Raw genomic sequence first — 9552 nt, 5'->3', positions numbered from 1 at the left:
AGATCCAAGAAAACACCACAAAATTATTTGACAAGAACTCTGAATATTGATTACTAGAAGATTGCATTTGAAAACAGGATATCTTTTTTGCTGTCTCCAAGAAACTCATCACTGCCAAAGATAGATAGATAGTAATCTTAGGATTAAAAAAATACAGAATAGTTTCCAATCGAATATAACTATGTAGCCAGATTCATTAATAGCTGAAAAATATATTTCAATTCCAAAATTGTTACACGATATAAAATGTTCATTTTATACTCATTAACAAAACATTCCATGATGAGAATCTTACAATTCTAAACACATATGCAGTAAATATAGTCACATTGAATTTCATAAAATCAATACTACTAAATGTAACATTACAGATTATTACCAACACAGTGATAGTAGATGAATTCAGCACTACATATCACTAGTAAATATCCAGATAAATATAAACAGAGAAACACTGAAGTTAAATTACATCAGTGTTTACATCATGTAACAAATGAATATAACAGATATTTATATAATATTTAATTGAAACAACAAATAATAAACATTATTTTTAAAAGCAAATAGAATACTCTCTCAAACTGATGACATATCAGGACACAAAGCAAATAGCAACAAACATAAATCTTAAATATTATCATGTATTCTATCTAACAATAACAGAATAAAACTACCTATCAAAAGCACTTAAATTACAGATTGTGTATAAATTCATGGAGATTAAACCATACATTCTTGGGGCTGGAGAGATGGCTCAGTGGTTTAGATCACTGGCTGCTCTTACAGAGGTCCTGAGTTCAATTCTCAGCAACCACATGGTGGCTCACAATCATCTTCAATGGGATCAGATGCCCTTTAGTGGTATGTCTGAAGACAGCTATAGTGTACTCATATACATGAAATAAATAAATAAATCTTTTAAAAGCACGTACATTCTTGCATTATGTATGTGTCACTGGACAAAAAAGAAAGAACTATACTTAGAACTTAAAAAAAAAAATGAAGACACAGCATATTAACAGCCAATTGTCACAGTCCCATCCAAAAAGATTATAGATACTTATGACTACATCAAAAATTCAAAAGATCTGAAATGGGCAAATTGATGACACACATGAAAGCCTTGGAATAAACAAACACAAATATAAACCTAACCAAAACTCCAAAACAATTGATTGTAAGAAATGAACAAAATAAAGACAGAAATTAATAATACAGAAACAAATCATATACAAAATATAAGTGAAATAGTTTATTAGAATTTTAAACAAATTTGACAAATCATTAGTAAAATTATTCACAAATTGGAAAAAGAATTTTGATTTTAATAAAAATAGAAATGAAAAAGGAGACAATACAACACATACTTTATAACTCAGAGGTTCAAGGAAACGACTGTTTTCCAGAACATGTCAAATGCTCTATAAACTTACAGAGATTGTGACAGAGTATTCAAGAACATCATAAGCTCAAACATGAAGAAGGGGAAGTCGGTACAAAGTTCTACCCCTATGCGAGAAGCTATTTGTACTTGATAGCTTCTAGGAATATCAAAATCAGTTACTTCAACAGAGTGACATTGCGTTTGTTATCCACACCTCTGGGAAATTTTCATGCTTAAGAGTATTTGGCCAACACAAATCTTATTCCATGGAATTTTTTATTTTTATGTTTTGAAAGTATATTTTGTTTTGTTTTAAGAGAAAAAAACCCACAAAGCTACACCAACAGACTCATGGTAAAATATATGGATAGGAAAAGATTATGATCAAAATATAGTATATGACAGTCTCAAAAACTGTAATATTGATAAATGAGAGATTTTAATGAACCTTATATCTTAATGTTCCTCATGAATATGTGTAGAAGAAAAACAGGAACTATTTATTTAACTTGAGTTGACTGTGAGAAGTTTCTCAGTCTCTTGAAAAAAATCAATGCTATTCTCCATGGTGTATGCTTCACATGAGAAAATGATGACAAGGAAATATTCATACTTTAAAATCTGGATAGGGGATTCTGGGTGATTTTGTACATGTTGTCATTCTCTACTGAAAAAAAAGTGGGCTTAATTTTACTTTAATCATAGTTTAAGGAGGATGTTTGTTATTCTAACTTTGTTACAGATATTAGCTTACTCATATAAAACATTATTGTTGAAGCAACAATTGGGTCTGGCAACCCAATTCTACACAACAAAAGTCCCTCAGGATACTACAGATATTCTGCAGTAAGCTCTTTTCTCTATGATTCATGTCATAAAACATCACCAATTCTCAGTAGTAAGTGACCACAATGAATCTTTCCCAATTCCTAAGAGTAATTGATGTCCATTTCAAAGAGGCACAACTAAAGTAGGGTCAGATGAAAGTGGGGTGATCTGAAAAATATGAATGTGCCTCTTTTAAGAGGTGGTGATTCTTGTTCCCACTAATATTAATCCCTGGAACTTTTGTAACAGTTATATACTGATAAAGGCAAGAATGTGGACAGGTGATAGAAGAGAGGGGAATAAACCAGGAAGGAGGAGGACCACATTGGCAAAATCAAAGAGGCCTTCTGTTAAATTGGGACCACCCTAGGCTATAACAGTGTATAAGGATGGGTGTAATTCATGCTTGGAGTAAGCTAAATACATATTCTGCCAGTGAACTGTACTTTATCTTCTGAGGTAAATATCAGTGTTGCATTCTTTAAAAGTTAATGTAATGATGTTTTCATACCAGTGCCTGGAAATTTTCCTTCCTAATCAATGTCAATTGGGCACTATAAAAAGCACTCATTGGAGGCAAGTATAAAGTACACAGTAAGACACTCTTCCAAAAAAAAAAGTATCTAAGCTGTATGCCTCTGAAACTGGACATCCAGAAATGCCTCTAATTTTTTCATGTGTCTAATACAAATTTGTTATTAAAGTAGTTTTGTGTTTTGTTCTGGTTTAAATACTATGCCAATACATACCCCAAGCGGTCCTGAAACTTACTGTGTAACTCAGGATAGCATCAAAGAAACTGTGCTCATACCATAGCTTCACAAGTTCTGGCATTCCAATTTTCAAGGGCCCTTCAGAGCTAGAAATATGTGTCAATATATGTTCTGCAAGAAAAAATATGCATCATAAAGAATGAGGTTGTTTATAGTGTCTTGGAAGCCCAATACTCTACTTTTTATCCTGAATGCCTTAAGAAAACAAAACAGGACCACCTGGGGTACAGCAGGTAATGGTGAGCTACAGGCTATTCTCCAACCTCTAGCATGTGGCACAGATGTCAGCCCATATTACTATACCCAGCAAAACTTTTAATCATCATAGATGGAGGCAACAACATATTTCTTCCATGAGAAAAACCAAATTTAAACGTCTATCAACAAATACATACATACAGAAGGCACTAGAAGGAAAACTCCAACCCATGCAGGATAACTACACCCAAGCAAACCACCAAGCAAACACAGGAAATAAATAATCACACACGACCAAACCAAAGGTAAGGTAAACACACACACACACACACACACACACACACACACACACACACAGAGAGAGAGAGAGAGAGAGAGAGAGAGAGAGAGAGAGAGAGAGAGAGAGATTATCACTAACACCAAAATAACAGGAATTAACAATCATTGGTCATTATCATCTGTCAACACCAGTAGACTCAATTCCCCAATAAAAAGACATAGGAGCATGGATATGAAAACAGCCCATCATTCTGTTGCATACACAATACACAACTCATACACAATACACAAGCAATAAATATAGTTATTTCCTCAGAGTAAAGAGCTGGAAGAAGGTATTCCAAGAAAATGAACCCAAGAAGCAAGCTGGAGTCAATATTTTATTATTAAATAAAATAAAATTTAAATTTAATATTAAATAAAATAGACTTTCAATTAAAGTTAATTATAAGAGATTGGAAGAACACTACATAGTCATCAAAGGAAAAATCCACTAATGTGACATCTCAATTCTGAACATCTATGCCCCAAATGCAAGAGCACCAACATTTATAAAAGAAATGTTACTAAAACTTAAATCACACATCAAACTCAAAATTAATAGTGGCAGACTTCAACACCCTACTGTTTACAATGGGCAGGTTATGGAGACAGAAACTAAACACAGAAACAATGAAACTAATAGACGTTATCATTCGAATGGACTTAACAGATATCGACAGAACATTTTACCCCAACATATAAGAATATATTTTTGTCTGAGCAACTCATAGAATATTCTTCAAAATTAAAAATATACTTGGTCACAAAGCAAGGCTCAACAGATATAAGGACAATGAGAAAACCCCCTTGCATCTTATCAGATCTCCATGGGTTAAAGGTGGATATCATCGACAAAAGAAGCAACAAGTATCCTAAAAACTCATGAAAACTGAACAACTCTCTACTCAATGATCATTGTGTAAGAGAAGAAACAAAGAAAGAAATTAATACTTTCTAGAATTAAATGAAAATGAAGGCACAACATATCCAAAATTATGGAACACCAATGAAAGCAGTGATAAGTAGAATGTTCATAGAACTAAAATGCCTTCATAAAGAAATTAGAGAGTTGATCATACTAGTAAATTAAAAGTGCATCTGAAAGCTCTAGAAAAAAGAAGCAAACACATCCAAGAGGAGTATGTGGCAGGAAATAATCTTAACTGAAATCAATACATTAGAAATGAAGATAACAATACAGAGAATCAAAAAACCATGACCAAGAGTGGATTCTCTAACAAAATCAACAAGATAGCTAAACCCTTATCCAAATTAACTAAAAGATAGAGAGATAATATCCAAATTACCAAAATGAAAAGGGGTATATGGGGCTGGTGAGATGGCTCAGCAGGTAAGAGCACCCGACTGCTCTTCTGAAGGTCCTGAGTTCAAATCCCAGCAACCACATGGTGGCTCACAACCATCCATAACAAGATCTGACTCCCTCTTCTGGTATGTCTGAAGATAGCTACAGTGTACTTACATATAATAAATAAATAAATCTAAAAAAAAAAGAAAAGGGGTATATAACAGACACTGAGGAAATCCAAACAATCATTATGCCTTATTCAAAAGCCTGTACTTCACTAAATTGGAAACTCTAAATGAAATGGATGATTTTCTTAATAGATACCACTTACCAAAATAAAATGAAGGTCAGGTAAACAATTTAAACAGTCCTATAACCCTGGAGGAAATAGAATAAGTCATTAGAAGTCTCTCAACTGAAGTTAAGGCCACAGGTCCATTCCAGCCTCTTAGTGACTGGGAGATCTCTAAGGTCTTCCCTGTTGAGGACAGCAGATCTGCAGACACCATGAACTTCTCTAACCTTTTCCCTAAGCCTCTGAATAAAGTATTTTAACAACAACAAACAACAACAACAACAACAACGTCTCTCAATCCTCCCTCCCCCCAAAATGACGAGGGCCAGATGATTTTAGTAGAGAATTCTTCCAGGCTTTCAAAAAAAGCTAATGCCAATTCTCCACAAACACCCAAACAATTCTACAGGAATAGAACAGAAGGAGCATTGCTGAACTCATTCTATGAGGCCACAGCCACACTTATAACTCAACTACCCAAATATTCAACAAAGAATGAGAATTTCAGGTGATACAATCCTCAGACACAACAAAGCTAAACAAAAATGAATGCCCAAGTGAAGATTCTTGAATCTCAGAAGGTGGAATTAAATAACCATAGGAAGCAGATGGATGGAGGGAACTGGGTGGGAAAGGTACTGGGAAGGGGAAGGGGGGGCCAGAATCTGTTGTGGAGTGTGACAGGAGAGGGGGCCCAGAGGGCAATGAGAATGAATGGAAATCTGAAGCTGGTAGAATTCAGGGATGGGGGTCATCTCTAGGACAAGCCAGAGATTTCCAAGGGAGAGGCTTCCAGGAGTTAATGTGGGTGACCTTAATGGTGGTGCATAGTACTGGAGATATGGTATCTGAAGAGGCCACCCCCTATAGCCAGGTAGGACCCATGGTAGAGGGATAAGGACAGCAACTACCTTGAGATTCCATAAAAATATAACTTTTGACCAAAAATTTGCCCTGTCTAAAAGAAATGCAGGGACAAAAATGGAGCAGAGACTGAGGGAATGGCCAACCAATAACTGGCCCAACTTGATACCCATCCCATGGGCAAGCATCCTTGACACTATTAATGATACTCTGTTATGCTTGCAGATACAACTTTAGCATATCTGTCCTCTGAGAGGCTCCACCCAGCAGCTGACTGAAACAGATGGACATCACCAAACAATGGAAAGAGCTTGGGGATTGTTATGGAAGAATTGGGGGAACAATTGAGGCCTCTGAAATAGATAAAATTTCTACAGGAATACCAACACAGCAAACAGACCTGGATCCTTGGAGACTATCAGAGACTGAGCAATTAACCGAAGAGCATACAGGCTGAACTGAGGCTCTTGGCACATATCTAGCAGATGTGCCACTTAGTCTTCATGTGGCTCCCCTAACAATAGGCATAGGGGCTGACCCTAGAGCTGTAGCCTGACTGTGGAGTCCATTCTCCTGACTGGGATTTCTTGTCTGGCAACAATGGGAATGGATACAGAGACTTGATATGCAAAAGTAGGGGAATACCCAAGGGGTCCCACCCTCTCAGAGGAGAAAGGGATGGGGCAATTGGGGCAGGAACTATGTGAAATGGGGACCAGGAGTGGGCCACGGCGATGGGGATATAAAGTGAATGAATGAATGAATGAATGAACAAATAAATAAATGTAAAATTAAAAATAACTATATTTTTTAATATTTCTAATTTCACATAATAAGAATAACTTAGAAGTATTTAGAGATAAAGTATTTAAAACAAGAACTATAACTACTTTTAAACAAGATGATATAAATGGACTTTAGGCATATAAAAACAAAGCTGAATGAAACAAGGAATTCAATAAAACATATAAAAAATGAATCAAATGAAGAGATAGAACTGATGAATAAAAATCAAATGCTTGAAATAAAAAAAACTCAAAAGTACATATTAAAAGATTAGTGGAAAGCCTCATTAACAGAATGGATAACATATCAAATGGTATCAGCAATAGAAGAATAGGTATGGGAACTGCATCATTTATTCAGGAAATGTAAGGAAGTAAAATATGAATGTAACTTTTGAGAGTGTTGGGACACCAGTAAACATCCATATATTTGAATGATGGCTTAGAAATGTGGCATCATCCATTTGGCTAGGAATTTCATAAATTCATTCTTTTTAATAGCTGAGTAGTACTCCATTGTGTAGATGTACCACATTTTCTGTATTCATTCCTCTGTTGAGGGGCATCTGGGTTCTTTCCAGCTTCTGGCTATTATAAATAAGGCTGCTATGAAGATAGTGGAGCATGTGTCCTTCCTACCAGTTGGGGCATCTTCTGGATATATGCCCAGGAGAGGTATTGCTGGATCCTCCGGTAGTACTATGTCCAATTTTCTGAGGAACCGCCAGACTGATTCCCAGAGTGGTTGTACAAGCCTGCAATCCCACCAACAATGGAGGAGTGTTCCTCTTTCTCCACATCCACGCCAGCATCTGCTGTCACCTGAATTTTTGAACTTAGCCATTCTGACTGGTGTGAGATGGAATCTCAGGGTTGTTTTGATTTGCATTTCCCTGATGATTAAGGATGTTGAACATGTTTTCAGGTGCTTCTCTGCCATTCGGTATCATCCTGAGTGAGGTAACACATTCACAAAGGAACTCACACAATATGTACTCACTGATAAGTGGATATTAGCCCCAAACCTAGGAATCCCAAGATATAAGATACAATTTGCTAAACACATGAAACTCAAGAAGAATGAAGACTGAAGTGTGGACACTATGCCCCTCCTTAGAATTGGGAACAAAACACCCATGGAAGGAGTTACAGAGACAAAGTTTGGAGCTGAGATGAAAGAATGGACCATGTAGAGACTGCCATATCCAGGGATCCACCCCATAATCAGCATCCAAATGCTGACTCCATTGCATACACTAGCAAGATTTTATCGAAAGGACCCAGATGTAGCTGTCTCTTGTGAGACTATGCCGGGGCCTAGCAAACACATAAGTGGATGCTCACAGTCAGCTAATGGATGGATCACAGGGCTCCCAATGGAGGAGCTAGAGAAAGTACCCAAGGAGCTAAAGGGATCTGCAACCCTATAGTTGGAACAACATTATGAACTAACCAGTACCCCGGAGCTCTTGACTCTAGTTGCATATGTATCAAAAGATGGCCTAGTTGGCCATCACTGGAAAGAGAAGCCCATTGGACATGCAAACTTTATATGCCCCAGTACAGGGGAATGCCAGGGCCAAAAAGGGGGAGTGGGTGGGTAAGGGAGTGGGGGTGGGTGGGTATGGGGGACTTTTGGTATAGCATTGGAAATGTAAATGAGCTAAATACCTAATAAAAAATGAAAAAAAGAAATGTGGCATCAAGGGTAAAGAAAATATTTTTAATAAAATCATATAAAGAAACTTCCAAAACTTACAGTGAACTGCCTAGCCAAATACAATAAACTTACAGAACAGCAAATATAATATAATAGATTTCTATCAAATGAAGCTACTTTGATCTTGAAAATTCCCTGATATACCACTTCAGACTCTTTGTCCTTCCACATGGTTAGCTATTACTCCAGATGTGCATCACGTCAGAAAATGTGACTGTCCAAAAATATTCCAAGGAGTTACAGAGGATTTTGCTTTTAATTTACACTGAGATAGTCCCTGTTTCTCTTATCCAAAGATGGTATTGTGGTCTCTAAAATGATAGATGTATAACATGTGGATAATGGAATTTTGTTTGCCTGTTTGCATCGTTTCAGGATTTTAGTTAAGCAAAACAATTTGTGACACTCTAGTAGGCTTTAAGTGAATCAAATGTAATTTTGATTTTTCTGCCCATTCCTTGCTTGCCTGTTCCATGTTTAATTAGCAAAGATATAAGAATTCCAGAGAGTGTACATATCTCTGTATATACTGGTGATATTTAATAAGAAACAATGTGGTTCTAATAGTTGTCCTTTGGCATCCATAGGAGTGGACAAAGCTGTGGAACTCTGTATATACACTGAGCTTGCTTGAGGTCAGCTATTGTGTGTTTACCCTAGAATCCATCATGGAAAATGTGTAGACTTCGTAGTCAGGCCTTATCAATAAATCTTCATGCTTACTTTTAACAAAATACTGTCTCTTCAAATGAATGGAGATGGTTTATATTTCCTCCATAGCATCTTTATAAAAGAATCAAAGTGTGAGTGCTGAATATATAGCTCATAGGAAGAGGATATGAGCATAATGCCGTGGGTTTAAACACCAGCAACACCCTCCTGGTCAAACAACAGTATGTGAAACAATGCACTGAAAGCCCAGTCCTTCTATGCAAGCCCTTGATTTACAGGGAAAGAATCAGTGCTGGATCTTCAAACACAGCTTGGGGTACATTGGTACACATTGTACCAAATAGAGGAAGAGGAGATATAAGAAGGGAAAGAGAAAGAGAAAGACCCCAATCATCTGATATTA

This window comes from Mus musculus, chromosome X (genome assembly GCF_000001635.26).
Source record: "Mus musculus strain C57BL/6J chromosome X, GRCm38.p6 C57BL/6J".
Taxonomy (NCBI): Eukaryota; Metazoa; Chordata; class Mammalia; order Rodentia; family Muridae; genus Mus; species Mus musculus.
This window is presented reverse-complemented; position numbering follows the sequence as displayed.